Below are 19,937 nucleotides of genomic sequence, written 5' to 3' on the forward strand. Positions count from 1 at the left end.
GAAAATAAAAAGACATAAATCATCAATATCAGTAATGAAATGGCTTATCATTATAATTTCTGCAATCTTTAATAAGGGAATACCATAAACTTATAATTCAACAACTTAGAATAGACCAATTCTACAAACTACCAAAGCTCAAACAAGATGAAATAGAGTAGCCCTATAACCATTGAAGAAATTGAACTTGTCACTGTAATTCCCTGGGAAAAGAAAGGGAGAAGACTTCTTTGGTGGTCCAGTAGTTAAGAATCTGCCTGCCAATGCAGAGGACACAGGTTCGATCCCTGGTCCAGGAAGATCCCACATGTATGGAGCAACTAAGCCTGCGTGCCAGAACTACTGAAGCCTGTGACCCCTAGAGCCTGTGCTCTGCAAAGAGAGAAACCATCGTGAAGAGGAGCCCCTGCTCACTGCAACTAGATAAAGCCTGGGGCCAATAAGTGTTCATAAAAGGGAGTACATCCATGAATGTTAAGAATGGGAGAGTGTTCCATCAGTTTGTGAGAGATGTTGACAGATACCTGTAAGACAAGAAGTGAGAGAAGAACAAGGTGGAGCAAACACTCCAGCCCAGAACAGAAAGACAGGAAGACTGTGGTGAAGGATCACAGCAGAGGTAGTTGCTAGTGCTTCCTGGAGAAGTCTAGCAAAGATACAGGTTTGCTAGTCATAGTTACAAGAAATGGGAGATGCAGCACTGTCAACACTAGTGTTTCCCAACCATTTTTTTTTTCCCCAACCATTTTTATGTCATGGCACATGTGGGAAATAATAGTATATGTAAGGCATGGTTTTAAGAAACTGATTCTCAGATCACCAAATTTCATGACTTTCTCTCTAAAACTGATTTACCTGAGAAGGCATCCTGACTTATACATACTGGTTCTTGGTCAACTTTATTTTCACAATAGCTCTCTCACCACTTTACCAAAGAGGAACAAGCATTTCTCAGAGATTCATTGCCCTGAATGCCAAGCAAAAGAATAATTTAACATTTATTAATGCTCTATTAATGTCCCCAGTCTGTCTCATTTCAACATTGATTTCTAACAAATGTGACTTTTTGTGCTAGTAATTTTTCTTTAATCAATAAGAATAATTTTAAAACATTACCTTATGCTTATGAAAATAAAAGTATGAGACATTAACTTTGTTTCTAGCAGAGAACTATGATAGAATTATCCGTGATTTTCAGACGCTTCCACTTCTGGATAAGATGAAGTAGCAAGTAGCAGGCACACCCTCCAGCTTTAAACAGCCCCGAGCTGGGGAAGTGTGTGAAGTGATGGTTTTGGCCTTTCGCTTGTTTTGAGGTGCTGGACACCTGGCGGTGGAGGACAATGAGCCTGAAAGGTAGGAAGCAAGTGCCTTAGACGTTTCTCTGGCTTGTTTGCTCCAAGGAGGCCAGCTGCCACGCTGCGAGAGGCTCTATGCAGGGGTCTGTATAGCGAAGAACAGAGGAGGCTCCTGGCCAAAGCCAGCAAAGAACTGAGGCTCTTAGTGCAACAGGTCACAGGGAATGTAATCCCTCCAGCAATCATGTGAGTGAGCCTGGAAATGGATCTTCTCCCATCAAGCCTTCAGATGCTACCACAGCCCTGGTCTTCACAGAAAGACCCTGAATAATAGTGAAAGTAAAGTCGTTCAGTCGTGTCTGACTATTTGGGACCCTATAGACTATACAGTCCATGGAATTTTCCAGGCCAGAATACTGGAGTGGGTAGCCTTTTCCTTCTCCAGGGGATTTTCCCAACCCAGGGATCGAACCTGGTCTCCTGCATTGCAGGCAGATTCTTCACCAGCTGAGCCACAAGGGAAGCCCCCTGAGTCATAGGCAGCCAACTAATTCATAAACCATGCTCAACTTCCCAACCTATCAGTTCCATTCAGTTCAGTTTGGTCACTCAGTCATGTCCAACTCTTTGCAACCACATGAATCGCAGCATGCCAGGCCTCCCTGTCCATCACCAACACCCGGAGTCTACCCAAACCTATGTCCATCGAGTTGGTGATGCCATCCAGCCATCTCATCCTCTGTCATCCCCTTCTCCTCCTGCCCCCAATCCCTCCCAGCATCAGGGTCCTTTCCAATGAACCAACTCTTTGCATGAGGTGGCTAAAGTACTGGAGTTTCAGCTTCAGCATCAGTCCTTCCAATGAACATCCAGGACTGATCTCCTTTAGGATGGACTGGTTGGATCTCCTTGCAGTCCAAGGGACTCTCAAGAGTCTTCTCCAACACCACAGTTCAAAAGCATCAGTTCTTCAGCGCTCAGCTTTCTTCACTGTCCAACTCTCACATCTGTACATGACCACTGGAGTAACCATAGCATTGACTAGACGGACCTTTGTTGGCAAAGTAATGTCTCTGCTTTTAAATATGCTATCTAGGTTGGTCATAATTTTCCTGACCTACAGAAGTTGTGAAATAATCGCTATTGTTTTTAGCTGATAAGTCTTAGAGTAATTTGTTACACAGCAATAGATTAATTCAGGAAGACCAACCCCAAAAGAGATGGGATCAATTTCATTTCTAACACTGCTGGAATTGGCCAAAGAACAAGCTTAAAATTCTTTATCACATAGCTAATTACACATTTTAATTCTTTTTCTTCTATTTCTTGTACCCATTTCAACTTTTCATTCATGATAGAATAAACTGCCCTTTTTCTAAGCTGCATCTATTCTTTAAAGTTTTCCAACTAAAGTGATTAAATGTAATAAAGTAAGCAGCTAGAGATACTTGCTTTTCCATCTGATGATAGAAAAAAAGAAAAGAAAACACTCCATCTGGGTAGAATTTGATAATTAGCCATATCCAATTCCTGGACATCTGGCTTTCAAATGAAACTGAACATAGTAATGTCTGTTTCCTTGGGCATTCTTTTTACTGAAAATGCGATTTATTGTTTTGGTCTTTAAAAGGATAACATCAATGCACTTTAGCATATCAAGTGAACAAAGATTTGTCTCAGTTCTTTTTACATATTACCATCGTGTTGCATATTTATTGTAGAAAATTTGTAAACTACAGAAAATTACAAGAAGGAAAAATAAAATCTCACCATCCAAGATAACTGTTCACATTTTGATGAAAATCTTTTCAGATTTGGCTTTAAAAATAAGAGGAATTTCAGAATAACAATATTTTCCTTCAACAACAAGTTCTCATTAAGGACACAATATTTTAATGGATGAAATTTAATGAAGAATGTCAAACCATTATTCCACTGAAATTCATATCCATTTTTCATATAAAGTGTAGCTTATGACAATGGATATTTTAGCCCTGACAATCAGTCTGAGTAGCTCAGGAAAATATCACATAAGGCTGGAGCAGCCCTGGCAGCACATTGAGGGTAGCAGGGCTCAGAGAAGCAACATATGTCTGCACGCACTCTCCCTTCACGCTGCCTCTGCTGCTGTGGAATCTGTGTGTGTGTGGTAGGGGGGTGGCGGGGGGCTCGTGGCCTTGCACTTGAATCCTTAATGAACTGGAGCCAACTCAAAGAAGTGCCAGAGAACTGATGGTTAAATTTCAGGAGTTTTGTGAGCTAGCTCTAAAACAAAGTCATTATTAAAAATTAAAGGATGTACGCTTTCAGTTAAATAAATTCTATTCAAAGCTAAGGTCATAAATACATACAAGTCATCATTTTTAATCATTTACATTTTGCTGGCGTCTGTGTTCCTGATGCTGTTTCTGTCTACTGCATCTACATTGCAGAAATGGGGTATAATGGTGTGCTGGAGGACGCCTCTTCATCCAGTGTTTTCACCTTGGTAGTCTGGAATCCTTCAGGGTGAGAGTATTTAAATCATGGAAACAGAAGAAAGCTCCAAATTTGGGCTCACATATTTTTGTTGATTGTATAGTGACAGAGAAAATGTTAACAATGTAGAATAAAATTCTTAAAATGTTGTGTCTATAACTGTTGCACTGTGACCAGCACAAAGTTCAAGGAACTATTCCTCCAGTACTCAAAAACTATCATCAAATGAATCCAAGTCACTCAGGTCACTGATTAATGACCTGATTAAGTCAGGATCCAACACATATCTCTTGTTGTTTCACTTTCATCTCAATCATTAATGTTAATGAAAATATCAGCCAAGATTCTTGCAAAACCACATTTGTTTATTATTTACAATGGCATGTTGGCTACAGACAAGAAAGGGAAAGTTGCTCAGTCGTGTCCAGCTCTTTGCGGCCCCGTGGATTTCCCCCATGGGATTCTCCAGGCCAGAATACTGGACTGGGTACCTATCCCTTCTCCAGCAGATCTTCCCGACCCAGCAATCAAACCAGGGTCTCTTGCATTGCAGGCAGATTCTTTACCAAGTGAGCTACTAGGGAAACCTACAGATACCAAAGTTCAGCAAAACTCAGTGAAACATTTGATGGAAATCAACTGGTTATATGGAATTGACACTAAAGAATGATGTAAATTTTATTAGGATTTGCAAACTATGTGTTCTATACCCTTTATATCAGTAGAGTTTAAAATAAATCTGCATGTGTGTTAATATGTGTGCTTCACAAAGCTGGTTGTTAATCATTTACTAATACACTTTTGACCAGAGCAAATGCTTCCATTTGTCCCACTCACCATAGCCTCTAGCAGATCCCTTTCAGCTACACACAGACTGATAAATAGGGAAAAGAAGTGAAGGAAAAGAGCTAGTGGAAAGCAGAAAATGGAGGAAGAACAAGAAGAGAAAGAAAGAAAAAAAGAAAGTTCTCCCTGTCTTGTCTTTCATCATCAGTCAGCAGCTCTCTACAAGATAAGAGACAAACCATTGCACAACTATTGTGACCTGGAGTCACAAATATTCATGGGATTAGCTGGTGACCCTATTTTTAGAGAGCTAAGGAGCCAGAAGTCTTCAGCAACAGTGACCATGCTAACACTCGGTCAGAGGTCATTTTAGGGTTTTTAGCTTGTTTTTCACATTAAAAAAAAAATAAAGGTATAATTTATATACAGTAAAAGTCACCATAGAGTACAGTTCTATGAGTTTTGATAAATGCATACAGTCACACAACTACCACTGCAATCAAGACATAGAACATTTCCATCATCTCCCCAAATTCACTTGAGCCTGTTTGTGACCAACCCCTCTCCCCATCTCTAGCCACTTTCCTACCCTCTTGTTTTGTTTTCCAGAATGACACTAAGACGGACTCATACAGTATGTAGCCTTTTGAGGCTAGCTACTTTCACTTAACATGGTGTATTAGAGAGCAGAGTTAAGCTCACAACAAAATTAAGAGGACAGTACAGAGATTTCCCATATAACCTCAAGTACTCCCTACATGAATCATCTTGCCCATTATTACCATCACTCATGAAAATGTTACATAAATTTGTTACCAAGTATGAATCTCCAGTGACACAGCACAGCCACCCAAAGTTGGCATTTACCTTAGGGGTCATTCTTGGTACTGTACATTCTGTGGGTTTGGATCAATGTATAGTGACATACAGCCATAACTAGAAGATCATACGGAGGATTTTCATGGACATTAAAACTCAGTGCTTTGGTTGTACCTCCACCAGGGGCTGTCCTGGTGGCTCAGCTGGTAAAGAATCTGCCTGTAATGTGGGAGACCTGGGTTTGACTCCTGAGTTAGGAAGATCCCCAGGAGGAGGAATTGGCTACCCACTCCAGTATTCACACCTCGGAAATTCCATGGGCAGAAGAACCAAACAGACTATACAGTCCATGGAGTCGAAAAGACTCGGACATGACTGAGTGACTCACACACACACACACACCCTCACCGTCCCTCAAGAAACAATGATGTTTCTCAACAGAGTTGCCTTTTCTAGAATGTCATATAGCTGGAATTATATAGTATGAAGCTCTTCCAGATTGTCTTCTTTTACTTCAGTTCAGTTCAGTCTCTCAGTTGTGTCCTAGTTTTTGCAACCCCAGGAACCGCAGCATGCCAGGCCTCCCTGTACATCACCAACTGCCAGAGTCCACCCAAACCCATGTCCATTGAGTTGGTGATGCCATCCAACCATCTCATCTCTTACTTAGTTATAAGCATAATGTTTCTTTCGTGTCTGTTAATGATTTGGTAGTTTGTTTCTTTTAGTGCTGAATAGTATTCCTTTATATGAATTATTACAATTAATTTATTCATTCATTTACTGAAGTACTTCTTGGTTTCTTCCAAGTTTTGGCAACTATGAATAAAACTGCTATAAACATCTGTGTGCAGGTTTTTCTGTGGATTTAAGTTTTTAACTCTGCTGAGTAAATACCAATATGACTGATGGATTGTATAGTAAGAGTATGTTAAGCTTTGTAGGAACCTGCCAAGCTGTCTTCCAAAGTGGCTGCACCATTTTGTATTCCCATCAAGAATAAATGACAGTTCCTATTGTTCTACATCCTTGCCAAAATTTGGGGTTTTCAGTGCTCCAGATTTGGTCCTTTTAATAACTATATGGTGGCACTTGTATCTTTTGTTTTTAAGTTTAGAGAATTCTTTACATATCCTGGATACAAATCTTTTAATTGATGTGCATTTAACAAATACTTTCTCCCAGTCCGTATCTTGTATTTTCATTTTAACAGTCTCTTTTGAAGAGAAGTTTAACATTTTGAAGTCTAAATGATCAGATGTTGGTTTTTTTTTTTAATAAAATATGTTTTTGGTGCTCTATCTAAAAAAAACTTGCCGGTGAAATGACAGCCTTCAGAATGGGAGAATATAATAGCAAATGAAGCAACTCAGAAAGAGTTAATCTCAAAAATATACAAGCAGCTCCTGCAGCTCAATTCCAGAAAAATAAACGACCCAATCAAAAAATGGGCCAAAGAACTAAACAGGCATTTCTCTAAAGAAGACATACAGATGGCTAACAAACACATGAAAAGATGCTCAACATCACTCATCATCAGAGAAATGCAAATCAAAACCACAATGGGGTATCATTACACACCAATCAGGATGGCTGCTATCCAAAGGTCTACAAGCAATAAATGCTGGAGAGGGTGTGGAGAAAAGGAACCCTCTTACACTGTTGGTGGGAATGCAAACTAGTACAGCCACTATGGATAACAGTGTGGAGATTCCTTAAAAAACTGGAAATAGGACTGCCATATGACCCAGCAATCCCATTCCTGGGCATACACACCAAGGAAACCAGAATTGAAAGAGACACATGTACCTCAATATTCATCACAGCACTGTTTATAATAGCTAGGACATGAAGCAACCTAGATGTCCATCAGCAGATGATAGGATAAGAAAGCTATGGTACATATACACAATGGAATATTACTCAGCCATTAAAAAGAATGCATTTGAATCAGCTCTAATGAGGTGGATGATACTGGAGCCTATTATACAGAGTGAAGTTAGAAAGAAAAACACCAAATACAGGATATTAATGCATATATATGGAATTTAGAAAGATGGTAATGATAAACTTGTATATGAGACAGCAAAAGAGACAGAGATGTATAGAACAGTCTTTTGGACTCTGTGGGAGAGGGCGAGGGTGGGATGATTTGAGAGAATAGCATTGAAACATGTATATTATCAAGCGTGAAACAGATCGCCAGTCCAGGTTCAATGAATGCATGAGACAAGGTGCTCAGTGCTGGTGCCCTGGGATGACCCTGAGGGATGGGGAGGGAGGTGTGAGGGGAGTTCAGGATGGGGGACACATGTACACCCAAGGCTGATTCATGTCAATGTATGGCAAAACCACCACAATAATGTAAAGTAATTAGCCTCCAATTAAAATAAATAAATTAATTTAAAAAATAAAAAAGCTTGCCTCACTCAAGGTCACAAAATGGTTTTCCTATGAATTCTTCTAGAAGTTTTATAGTTTATAAGTTGTATAATACATTTATGTCTACCATCTATTTTTGCTTATAGGACAAGAGAAGAGTAGACTTTCCTTTTTTGTTATTGTTATTCGACATGAATATTGTAAACTACTCACTGCTTTCCAGGGTTTAGTAAATTCGTGAGGCAAGAAGCTTGGAGGAAGGCTCAGGTCCAGTCTTGTTCGACTTGAACCAGAGGGAATGGGAAGGCAGGCTAAGGGAATGATGCCAAGGAAGAGAGGCGTTGCTTCCTTTCACTCTAGTTGCAGGAATAAAAGGCTTTAAGAAAACTATTAAAGCAAGAAAAGTCTTCTATAACAGGACTCTGTCTTTCCTCCTATACTAGTTCACCCTCCCCTCTTTTAATGATTTGGTAGTTTATTTCCTTTAGTGCTGAATACTAAACTAACACACACACACACACACACAAACAAGTGTTAATAATCTAGTATTCTGAGGCAGAAGAGAGATTAATTATCTTTGTCAAAACATTTTATCCTGGGACATAGATTGGAGGCCACTTTAAAATACAATAGCTTCATCTTTTCTTTTGTTGGCAATTTCATTTCCCAAGTAATAGGTTGTTTCCTTTTTAACAGAATTTTCTTTCACCTAATCCTTTAAATTGTACCTGCAACCAAACAGTATGTGAGTACAAAGGTGAGCACATATTAATTCTAAAATTGATTCCATTCATTGAATGTTTCACTTTTCTCAAATGCTTACTATAGTTTATGTTTCAAACCCTTTTACTGATCCATGCTGTCTCAGTAAAACATTGAGAGCATAGCATTACATTAATTTCGACAGCAACTAATATCATAAATCCCAGATTATGGCTTTGTTAATAAATGTAGCAGATGGGAGATGGCGCTGAGAAAAACAAAGCTCCCTTCAAACAATGGTGTTTGAAAAACAGCTACTAAAATTGATAGATGAGGAAGTACAGTCGTAGCTTCAAACAAACTTTCATAATCTTTACCTAAATTTCTTATTTACTTCTAAGAAATGTGCTTAGGACCAAAATCTCATTTCATAAATTAACTCACAGGAGTTACATATGAATGAACAGGGGCTGTCTTCACATTGCAAGGGCCTGGAGCCCGAACAGCCTGGTCAGAGGGAAGGGGCCAGCAAGGGGGTCGATGCCCAAGGCCTCTTTGGTCCAGCAGCCTCAGGGCAGCAGTGAGAGCAAGAGGCCCACTGTTCCCCTAGGTTGGCCCTGCCCCTTCCCACACAGCCGGTGCAGCTGGGCTTGCCCAGGAGCTGCCTGACAGACTCTGGCTCACCCGAGCTCTCTGACGGTGTAGGGGGAAGGAACAGACGTGTGCATGTGGTTCTGTTCTTAGCCTGGGAGTGTGGAGCCCCTAGCTGGCCCCCAGGCTCAAGGGCAAGGGCCCTGAGAGAGGACCACTGCGAAGCACTTTTCTCCCATGCTTGGAGGCAGAGTGCGAGGCTTGCAGATAACGCGGGCCTCCCTCGGGGAGGGAGCGGTGGCCTGCCGGTGAGAGGGCTTGCAAACCAGCCTTTGGAGGCAGCCGGGGAGGTCTTCCAGCGGCAGAGGGCCGGTTCTGCTCAGAGGACCCACAGGCCAGGGGCAGGTCACAGCATGGACCCTGCCCCAGGCCAGCCTTGACCAGACTTTCCTGGCCTCCGGGGGTACAGCCCCACGAAGGGGCAGGCTGTGGGGAGTGTGTCCAGACATGCCCAGGCGCCTCCCCAGGCTCATTCCCTTAGCGCCTTTCCCCTGGAGCATAGGCCTCATTTGAGGCCTACTTCGAGGGGAGGTTTCTGGCAGGGGCTCTCTCCACACTGCAAGGGCCTGGAGCCCGGACGGCCTGGTCAGAGGGAAGAGGCCAGCAAGGGGGTCGATGCCCAAAGCCTCTTTGGCCCAGCAGCCTCAGCTCAGCAGGGAGAGAAAGAGGCCCACTGTGTCCCTAGGTAGGAACTGCCTCTTCAAACACAGGGGGTGATGGTGGGCTTGCCCAGGAGCTGCCTGAAAGACTCTGGCTCATCCGAGCTCTCTGACGGTGCAAGGGGCAGGAACAGACGGGTGCATGTGGTTCTGCCTTGTCCTGGGAGTGTGGAGCCCCTAGTTGGCCACTAGGCTCAGGGGCAAGGGCCCTGAGAGAGGATCACCACGAAGTGTTTTTCTCCTGGGCTTGGGAGCAGAGTGCCTGGCTTGAGGGAAACGCGGACCTCCCTTGGGGAGGGAGCAGTAGCCAGCCGGCGAGAGTGCTTGCAACCAGGCCTTTGGAAGCAGGCGGGGAGGTCTTCCAGCGACAGAATGCCGGTTCTGCTCAGAGGCCCCACAAGCAAGGATCAGGTACCAGCATGGTCCCTGCACCAGGCCAGCCTTTCGGAGACTTTCCTGGCCTCCGGGCAAACTGCCCCGCGAAGGGGCAGGCTGCGGGGATTGTGGCCAGACATACCCAGGCGAAACACAGGCTCATCTGCGCTTGTGACCTAGTGGCTCAGTGGGCCTATTGCTCTCATTGCTGCCATGAAGCTGCTGGAGAAAAAGGCTTTGGGCATCCAACCCGTTGCTCCCCACTTCCCTCTCACCAGGCCGTCTGAGCTCCAAGCACTTGCAGTGTGGAGACAGCCTCTGCCAGCACCTCCCCTCCGAGTTGGTTTCAAAAGAGGCCTAGGCCAGGGGAAATATGCTAGGGGATGAGAGACTGGGGAGGCGACCAGGTATGTCTAGACACACACCCCGCAGCCTGCCCCTTCAAGGGGCAGCAGCCCCAGAGGCCAGGGAGGTCTGGGCAAGGCTGGCCAAGGACACGGGTCTTGCTGGGTCCTTCCCATGGCCTGTGGGGACTCTGAGCAGAACCTGCCCTTTCCCGCAGGAAGACCTCCCCAACTGCCTCCAAAGGCAGGTTTGCAAGCATTCTCGCCAGACTGCTGCCGCTCCCTGCCGAGGGAGGCCTGCTTTTCCCGCAAGTCGCGCACTCTGCTCTTAAGCCCGGGAGAAAAGTGCTTCGGGGTGGTCCTTTCTCTGGGTCCTTGCCCCTGAGCCTGGAGTCAAGCTTGGACATCCACATAGCCAGGAAGAGGTAGAATCACATGCATATGTTTGTTCCTGTCCCCTGCACCTTCCAAGGACTTGGTTGAGCCAGAGTCTGTCAGACATGTCCTCCGCAGCCGCAGCAGGACTGCCTGTGTGTCAAGGGGCAGAGCTGATCTAGGGGCAGAGTGGGCCTCTTGCTCTCCCAGCTGCCCGGAGGCTGCTGGGCCAAAGAGGCCTTTGGCATCCACACACTTGCTCCGCACTTCCCTGTGACCAGGCCGTCTGAGCTCCAGGCTCTTGCTGTGTGAAAACAGCCCATGCCAGCACCTCCCCTCCAAGTAGGCCTTAAATTAGGCCAAGCACAGGGGAAATGCGCTAGGGGGTAAGAGACTGGGGAGGCGACCAGGCATGTCTGGACACACTCCCCGCAGCCTGCCCTTCATGGGGCAGCAGCCCTGGAGGCCCGGAAGGTCTGGGCAACCCTGGCAAAGGGCAGAGACCATGCTGGGTGCTGCCCCTGGCCTGTGGGTCCTCTCAGCAGAACCACCCCTTTCCCGCATGAGGACCTCCCCGGCTGCCGCCAAGGGCCGGTTGCAAGCATTCTCGCCGGATGCCGCACCTCCCACCCCAAGGGAGGCTTCTTTTGCCCGCAAGTCGCGCAATCCGCTCCCAAGCCGGGAGAAAAGCACATCGGGGTTGTCCTTTCTCTGGGCCCTTGCCCCTGAGCCTGGAGTCAAGCATGGAAGTCCACACTCCCAGGCTGAGGCAGAACCACATGCACATGTCTGTTACTGCGCCCTGAACCTTCTGAGAGCTCGAGTGAGCCAGAGTCTGTCAGGCAGCTCCTCGGGCACCCCAGCAGCACAGCCTGTGTGTCAAGGGGCAGAGCCGACCAAGGGGCAGAGTGGGCCTCTTGCTCTCCCAGCTGCCCTGAGGCTGCTGGTCTAAAGAGGCCTTGGGCATCCACCCCCTTGCTCCCCACTTCCCTCTCAGCAGGCCGTCTGAGCTCCAAGCCCTTGCAGTGTGGAGACAGCCTCTGCCAGCACCTCCCCTCCGAGTAGGACTCAAAAGAGGCCTAGACCAGGGGAAATGCGCTTTGGGTAAGAGACTGGGGAGGTGACCGGGCATGTCTAGACACACGTCCCGCAGCCTGCCCCTTCATGGGGCAGCAGCCCCAGAGGCCAGGAAGGCCTGGGCAAGGCTGACCAAGGGCAGGAAACTTGCTGGGTGTTTCCCCTGGCCTGTGGGGACTCTGAGGAGAACCAGGCCTCTCCCGTAGGAAGACCTCCCCGACTGCCTCCAAAGGCCGGTTTGCAAACATTCTCGCCAGACTGCTGCCGCTCCCTGCACGAGGGGGGCCTGCTTTTCCCGCCAGTCGCACACTCTGCTCCGAAGCCCGGGAGAAAAGCGCTTCGGGGTGGTCCTCTCTCTGGGCCCTTGCCCCTGAGCCTGGAGTCAAGCTTGGACATCCACATTGACAGGAAGAGGCAGAATCACATGCATACATTTGTTCCTGCCCCCTGCACCTTCTGCGGGATTGTTTGAGCCAGAGTCTGTCAGACACGTACTCCGCAGCCCGAGCAGGACTGCCTGTGTGTCAAGGGGCAGAGCCGACCTAGGGGCAGAGTGGACCTTTGTGACGGAGTTGTGGCCAGCAGATGAGAGGTCTTGCAAACAGGCCTTTGGAGGCTGCTGGTGAGGTCTTCCAACGGCAGAGTCCTGGTTCTGCTCAAAGGCCCCAAGGCCATGGTCAGGTAACAGCATGGACCCTGAACCAGGACAGCCATGGCCAGACCTTCCTGGCCTCCGGGGGTACTGCCTCACGAAGGGGCAGGCGGTGGGGAGTGTGTCCAGACATGCCCAGGAGCCTCCCCAGGCTCATTCCCTGAGCGCCTTTCCCTTGGTTCCTAGGCCTCATTTGAGGCCTGCTTGGAGGGGAGGTTTCTGGCAGGGCCTCACTCCAAACTGCAAGGGACTGGAGCCCGGACGGCCTGGTCAGAGGGAAGAGGCCAGCAAGGGGGTCGATGCCCAAGGCCTCTTTGTCCCAGAAGCGTCAGTGCAGCATTGTGAGCAAGTGACCCTCAGTGCCCCTAGGTCGGCCCTGCCCCATCACACACAGGCGTTGCTGCTGGGCCTACCCAGGAGCTGCCTGACAGACTCTTGCTCACCCAAGCTCTCTGACGGTGCAGGGGTAGGAAAATACTTGTGCATGTGGTTCTTCCTTGGCTGGGTGTGTGGAGCCCCTAGCTGGCGCCCAGGCTTGGGGCAAGGTCCCTGAGAGAGCGCAACCCCGAAGCGCTTTTCTCCCGGGCTTGGGGGCAGAGTGCACAGCTTATGGGAATTGCGGGCCACCCTCGGGGAGGGTGCTTGCAAACTGGCCTTTGGAGGCAGCCGGGGAGGTCTTCCAGTGGCAGAGTGCTGGTTCTGCTCAGAGGCCCCACAGGCGACAGGGAGGTGCCAGCATGGACACTGCCCCAGGAGAGCCTTGTCCAGACCTTTCTGGCCTACGGGGGAACTGCCCCACGAAGGAGCAGGCTGCGGGAACCGAGTCCAGACATGCTCAGTCACCTCCCCAAGCTCATTCCGTGAGCGCTTTTCCCTGGTGCCTAGGCCGCATTTGAGGCCTAATTGGAGGGGAGGTTTCTGGCAGGGCCTCTCTCCACACTACAAGGGCCTGGAGCTCTGATGGCCAGGTCAGAGGGAAGAGGCCAGCAAGGGAGTCGATACCCAAGGACTGTTTGGCCCAGCAGCCTCAGGGCAGCAGGGGAAGCAAGTGGCCAACTGTGTCCCTAGGTCGGTCCTGTCCCGTTACACACAGGCGTGGCTGCTGGGCTTGCCCAGTAGCTGCCTGACACACTCTGGCTCACCCGAGCTCTCTGATGGTGCAAGGGGCAGGAAGATACGTGTGCATGTGGTTCTGCCTTGGCCTGGGTGTGTGGAGCCCCTAGTTGTCCCCAAGCACCAGGCCAAGCGCCTGACAGCGGACAAACCCGATGCGCTACTGTCCTGGGCTTGGGACCAGAGTGGGTGACTTGCGGGAAAAGCGGGTCTCCCTCGGGGAGAGTGCTTGCAAACCGGCCTTTGGAGGCAGCCGGGAGGTCTTCCAGTGGCAGAGTGCTGGATTTGCTCTGTGGCCCCACAGACCAGGGGCAGGTACCAGCATGGACCCTGCTCCAGCCCAGCCATGCCCAGACCTTCCTGGCCTCTGGGGGTACTGCCCCATGAAGGAGAAGGCTATGGAATGTGTGTCCAAACATGCCCAGGCGCCTCGCTAGGCTCATTCCATTAGCTCCTTTTCCCTGTTGCCTAGGCCTTTTGAGGCCTACTTGCAGGGGAAGTTTCTGGCAGGGGCTCTCTCCACACTGCAAGGGTCTGGAGGACAGATGGCCTGGTCAGAGGAAAGAGGCCAGCAAGGGGGTCGTTTCCCAAGGCCTCTTTGTCCCAGCAGCCTCAGGGCAGCAGGAAGAGCAAGTGGCGCACTGTGCCCCTAGGTAGGCCCTGCCCCTTCACACAGAGGCGCTGCTGCTGGACTTGCCCAGGGGCAGCCTGACAGGATCTGGCTCACCCGAGCTCTCTGATGGTGCAGAGGGCCAGAAGAGACGTGTGCATGTGGTTCTGCCTTGGCCTGGGTGAGTGGAACACCTAGCTGTCCCCAGGCTCCGGGGCAAATGCCTGAGAGAGGAACACACCGAAGCGCTTTTCTCCCAGGCTTGGGAACAGAGTGCGCGGCTTGTGGGAAAGACGGGCCTCACTCAGTGAGGAGAGGCGGCCAGCTGGTGAGACTGCATGCAAACCGGCCTTTGGAGGCGGCCGGTGAGGTCTTCCAGCGGCACAATGTTGATTCTGCTCAGAGTACCCACCGGCCAGGGGCAGGTCCCAGCATGGACCCTGCCAAGGCCAGCCTTGACCAGACCTTCCTGGCTTCTGCGGGAACAGACCCACGAAGGGGCAGGTGGCAGGGAGTGTGTCAAGACATGCACAAAAGTCTCCCCAGTCTCATTCCCTTAGCGCCTTTCCCATGGTTCAGAGGCCTCATTTGAGGGCTACTTGGAGGGGAGGTTTGTGGCAGGGGCTCTCTCCACACTGCAAGGGCCTAGAGCCCGGACGGCCTGGTCAGAGGGAAGAGGTCAGCAAGGGGGTCAATGCCCAAGGCCTCTTTGTCCCAGCAGCCTCAGGGCAGCAGGGTGAGCAAGTGGCCCACTGTGCCCCTTGGTCGGTCCTGACCCTTCACACACTGGCGCTGCTGCTTGGCTTGCCCAGGAGCTCCCTGACAGACTCTGGCTCACCCGACCTCTCTGATGGTGCAGGGGACAGAAAGAGTCCTGTGCACATGGTTCTGCCTTGGCCTGGGAGTTTGGAAGCCCTAGCTGACCCCAGTTTCAGGGGCAAGGCCCTGAGAGGGGACCACACAAGAGCTTTTTTCCTGGGCTTGGGAACAGAGTGCATGGCTTGCGGGAATCGCAGTCATACCTTGGTGAGGGAGAGGTGGACTGCCGGCGAGAGAGCTTGCAAACCGGCCTTCGGAGGCTGCCAGGGAGGTCTTCCATCGCCACAGTGCTGGTTCTACTCAGAGGCCCCACAGGCCAGGGGCAGGTCCCAGCACGGACCCTGCCCAGGCCAGCCTTGACCAGACATTCCTGGCCTCCGGGGATACTGCCTCACGAAGGGGCAGGCGGCGGGGAAAGTGTCGAGACCTGCCCAGGCACCTCCCCAGGCTCATTCCATTATGCCTTTTTCCTGGTGCCTAGGCCTCATTTGAGGCCTACTTGCAGGGGAGGTCTCTGGCACGGGCTCTCTCCACATTTCAAGGGCCTGGAGCACAGAAGGCCTGGTCAGAGGGAAGAGGCCAGCAAGGGGGTCGATGCCCAAGGCCTCTTGGTCCCAACAGCCTCAGGGCAGCAGGGTAAGCAAGTGGCTCACTTTGCCCCTAGGTCGGCCCTGCCCCTTCACACACAGGCTCTGCTGTTGGGCTTGCCCAGGAGCTGCCTGACAGATTCTGGCTCACCTGAGCTCTCTGATGGTGCAGGGGGCAGGAAGACTCGTGTGCATGTGTTCTGCCTTGGCCTGGGAGTGTTGAGCCCCTAACTGGACCCCAGGGTCAATGGAAAGGGCCCTTAGAGAGGACCACCCCGAAGCGCTTATCTCCCGGGCTTGGGAACAGAGTGTACAGCTTGCGGGAAGCGCGGGCCTCCTTTGAGGAGGCTGCTTGCAAAGCGGCCTTTGGAGGCAGCCGGGGAGGTCTTCCAGCGGCAGAGTCCTGATTCTGCTCAGAGGCCCCACAGGCCACGGGCAGGTTCCAGCATGTGCCCTGCCCCAGGCCAGCCTTGACCAGACCTTCCTGGCCTCTGGGGGGTACTGCCCCAGGAAGGTGCAGGCAGCAGGGCATGAGTCCAGACATGCTCAGGCACCTCCCCAGGCTCATTCCATTAGCGACTTTTCCCTGGTGCCTATGCCTCATTTGAGTCCTACTAGGAGTGGAGGTTTCTGGCAAGGCTCTCTCCACACTGCAAGGGCCTGGAGCCTGGATGGCTTGGTCAGAGGGAAGAGGCCCGAAACGGGGTCAATGCCCAAGGCCTCTTTGACCCAGGAGCCTCAGGGCAGCAGGGAGAGCAAGTGGCCCACTGTGCCCCTAGATCGGCCCTGCCCCTTCACACACAGGTGCTGCTGCTGGGCTTGCCTAGGAGCTGCCTAAAAGACTGTGGCTCACCCGAGCTCTCTGTCGGGGCAGAGGGCAGGAAGAGCAGTGTGCATTTGGTTCTGCCTTGGCCTGGGTGTGTGGAGCCCCTGGCTGTCTCCCAGGTTCAGGGGCAATGGCCTGAGAGTGGATCACCCTGAAGCAGTTTTCTCCCAGGCTTCGGAGCAGAGTGCGCGGCTTGCGGGAAACGCAGGCGTCCCTTGGTGAGGGAGAGGCAACCATGCGGCGAGAGTGCTTGCAAACCGGCCTTTGGAGGTTGCCGGTGAGGTCTTCCAGCGGCACAGTGCTGGTTCTGCTCAGAGGACCCACAGGCCATGGGCAGGTCCCAGCAAGGACCCTGCACCAGGTCAGCCTTGACCAGACATTCCTGGCCTCTGGGGGTACTGCCCCACAAATGGGCAGGTGGCGGAGAGTGTGTCCAGACATGCCCAGGCACCTCCCCAGTCTAATTCCTTTCGTGCCTTTCCCATGCTTCATAGGCCACATTTGAGGCCTACTTGGAGGGGAGGTTTCTGGCATGGCCTCTCTCCAACTGCAACGGACTGGAGTCTGGGCGGCCTGGTCAGAGTGAAGAGGCCAGCAAGTGGGTTGATGTCCAAGGCCTCTTTGTCCCAGCAGCCTCAGAGCAGCAGGGTGAGCAAGTGACCAACTGTGCCCCCAGGTCAGCCCTGCCCCTTCACACACAGGCACTCCTGCTGGGCTTGCCCAGGAGCTGCCTGACAGACTCTTGCTCACCCGAGCTCTCTGACAGAACAGAGGGCCGGAAGAGACATGTACATGTGGTTCTGCCTTGGCCTGTGTGTGTGGAGCCCCTAGCTGTCTCCCAGGCTCATGGGCAAAGGCCTGAGATGGGACCACACAAGCACTCTTCTCCCAGGCATGGGAGCAGAGTGCGCGGCTTGCGGGAAACGTGGGCCTCCGTCGGTGAGGGAGAGGCAGCCAGCCTGCGAGAGTGCTTGCAAACCAGCCTTTGGAGGCTGCTGGTGATGTCTTCCAACGGAACAGTGTTGTTTCTGCTCAGAGGCCCCACAGGCCATGGGCAGGTCCCAGCAAGGACCCTGCACCAGGTCAGCCTTGACCAGACATTCCTGGCCTCTGGGGGTACTGCCCCACAAAGGGGCAGGTGGCGGGCAGTGTGTCCAGACATGCCGAGGCGCCTCCCCAGTCTAATTCCATTCGCGCCTTTCCCATGCTTCATAGGCCACATTTGAGGCCTACTTGGAGGGGAGGTTTCTGGCATGGCCTCTCTCCAACTGCAACGGACTGGAGCCCGGATGGCGTGTTCAGAGTGAAGAGGCCAGCAAGTGAGTTGATGTCCAAGGCCTCTTTGTCCCAGCAGCCTCAGGGCAGCAGGGTGAGCAAGTGACAAACTGTGCCCCTAGGTCAGCCCTGCTCTTTCACACACAGGCGCTCCTGCTGGGCTTGCCCAGGAGCTGCCTGACAGACTCTTGCTCACCCGAGCTCTCTGACGGTATAGAGGGCCGGAAGAGACATGTGCATGTGGTTCTGCCTCTGCCTGGGTGTGTGGATCCCCTACTTGTCCCCAAGGCAATTGGCCAAGGGCCTGAGACCGGACGAAGCCGATGCGCTATTGTCCTGGGCTTGGGAGCAGAGGGCGTGGCTTGCGGGAAATGCGGGTCTCCCTCGGGTAGAGTGCTTGCAAACTGGCCTTTGGAGGCAGCCGGGGAGGTCTTCCAGCGCCAGAGTGCTGGATTTGCTCTGTGGCCCCACAGGCCTGAGGCAGGTCCCAGAATGGATACTGTTCCAGACCAGCCTTGCTCAGACCTTCCTGGCCTCCAGGGTTACTGCCCCATGAAGGAGCAAGCTGTGGGGTGTGTGTCCATACATGCCCAGGCGCCTCCACAGACTCTTTCAATTAGCGCCTTTTCCCTGGTGCCTAGGCCTCATTTGAGGCCTACTTGGAGGGGAGGTTTCTGGCAGGGGCTCTCTCCACACTTCAAGGGTCTGGAGCACGGATGGCCTGGTCAGAGGGAAGAGGCCAGCAAGGGAGTCGATGCCCAAGGCCTCTTTGTCCCAACAGCCTCAGGGCAGCAGGAAGAGCAAGTGGCCCACTGTGCCCCTAGGTCGGCCCTGCTACATCACACACAGGCGCTGCTACTGGGCTTGCCCAGGAGCTGCCTGAAAGACTCTGCTCACCCAAGCTCTCTGATGGGGCAGGGGGCAGGAAAAGACATGTGCATGTGGTTCTGCCTTGGCTGGGTGTGTGGAGCCCCTAGCTGGCTCGAGGCTCAGGGGCAAGGGCCCTGAGAGAGGACCACCTCGAAGCGCTTTTCTCCCGGGCTTAGGAGCAGAGTGCACAGCTTCTGGGGAATGCGGGCGTCTCTCGGGGAGAGTGCTTGCAAACTGGCCTTTGGAGGCAGCCGGGGAGGTCTTCCAGCGCCAGAGTCCTGGTTCTGCTCAAAAGCCCCACAGGCCACGGGCCGGTTCCAGCATGGACCTTGCCCCAGGTCAGCCTTGTCCAGACCTTCCTGGCCTCCGGGGGAACTGCCCCACGAAGGGGCAGGCTGCGGGGAGTGTGTCCATACATGCCCAGGCGCCTCCACAGACTCATTCCATTAGCGCCTTTTCCCTGGTGCCTAGGCCTCATTTGAGGCCTACTTGGAGGGGAGGTTTCTGGCAGGGGCTCTCTCCACACTTCAAGGGTCTGGAGCATGGATGGCCTGGTCAGAGGAATGAGGCCAGCAAGGGGGTCGAATACCAAGGCCTCTTTGGCACAGCAGCCGCAGGGCAGCAGGAAGAGCAAGTGGCCCACTGTGCCCCTAGGTCGGTCCTGCCCATTCACACACAGGTGCTCCTGCTGGGCTTGCCCAGGAGCAGCCTGACATTCTCTGGCTCACCCGAGGTCTCTGATGGTGCAGAGGGCCAGAAGAGACGTGTGCATGTGGTTCTGCCTTGGCCTGGGTGAGTGGAACACCTAGCTGTCCCCAGGCTCCGGGGCAAATGCCTGAGAGAGGAACACACCGAAGCGCTTTTCTCCCAGGCTTGGGAACAGAGTGCGGGGCTTGCGGGAAAGACGGGCCTCCCTCGGTGAGGGAGAGGCGGCCAGCTGGTGAGACTGCTTGCAAACCTGCCTTTGGGGGCGGCCTGTGAGGTCTTCCAGCGGCACAATGTTGATCCTGCTGAGAGTACCCACCGGCCAGGGGCAGGTCCCAGCATGGACCCTGCCCAAGGCCAGCCTTGACCATACCTTCCTGGCTTCCACGGGAACTGCCGCACGAACGGGCAGGTGGCGGGGAGTGTGTCAAGACATGCCCAGAAGCCTCCCCAGTCTTATTCCCTTAGAGCCTTTCCCATGGTTCCTAGGCCTCATTTGAGGGCTACTTGGAGGGGAGGTTTGTGGCAGGGGCT

The sequence above is a fragment of the Muntiacus reevesi genome, unplaced genomic scaffold, assembly GCF_963930625.1.
Source record: "Muntiacus reevesi unplaced genomic scaffold, mMunRee1.1 SCAFFOLD_49, whole genome shotgun sequence".
Taxonomy (NCBI): Eukaryota; Metazoa; Chordata; class Mammalia; order Artiodactyla; family Cervidae; genus Muntiacus; species Muntiacus reevesi.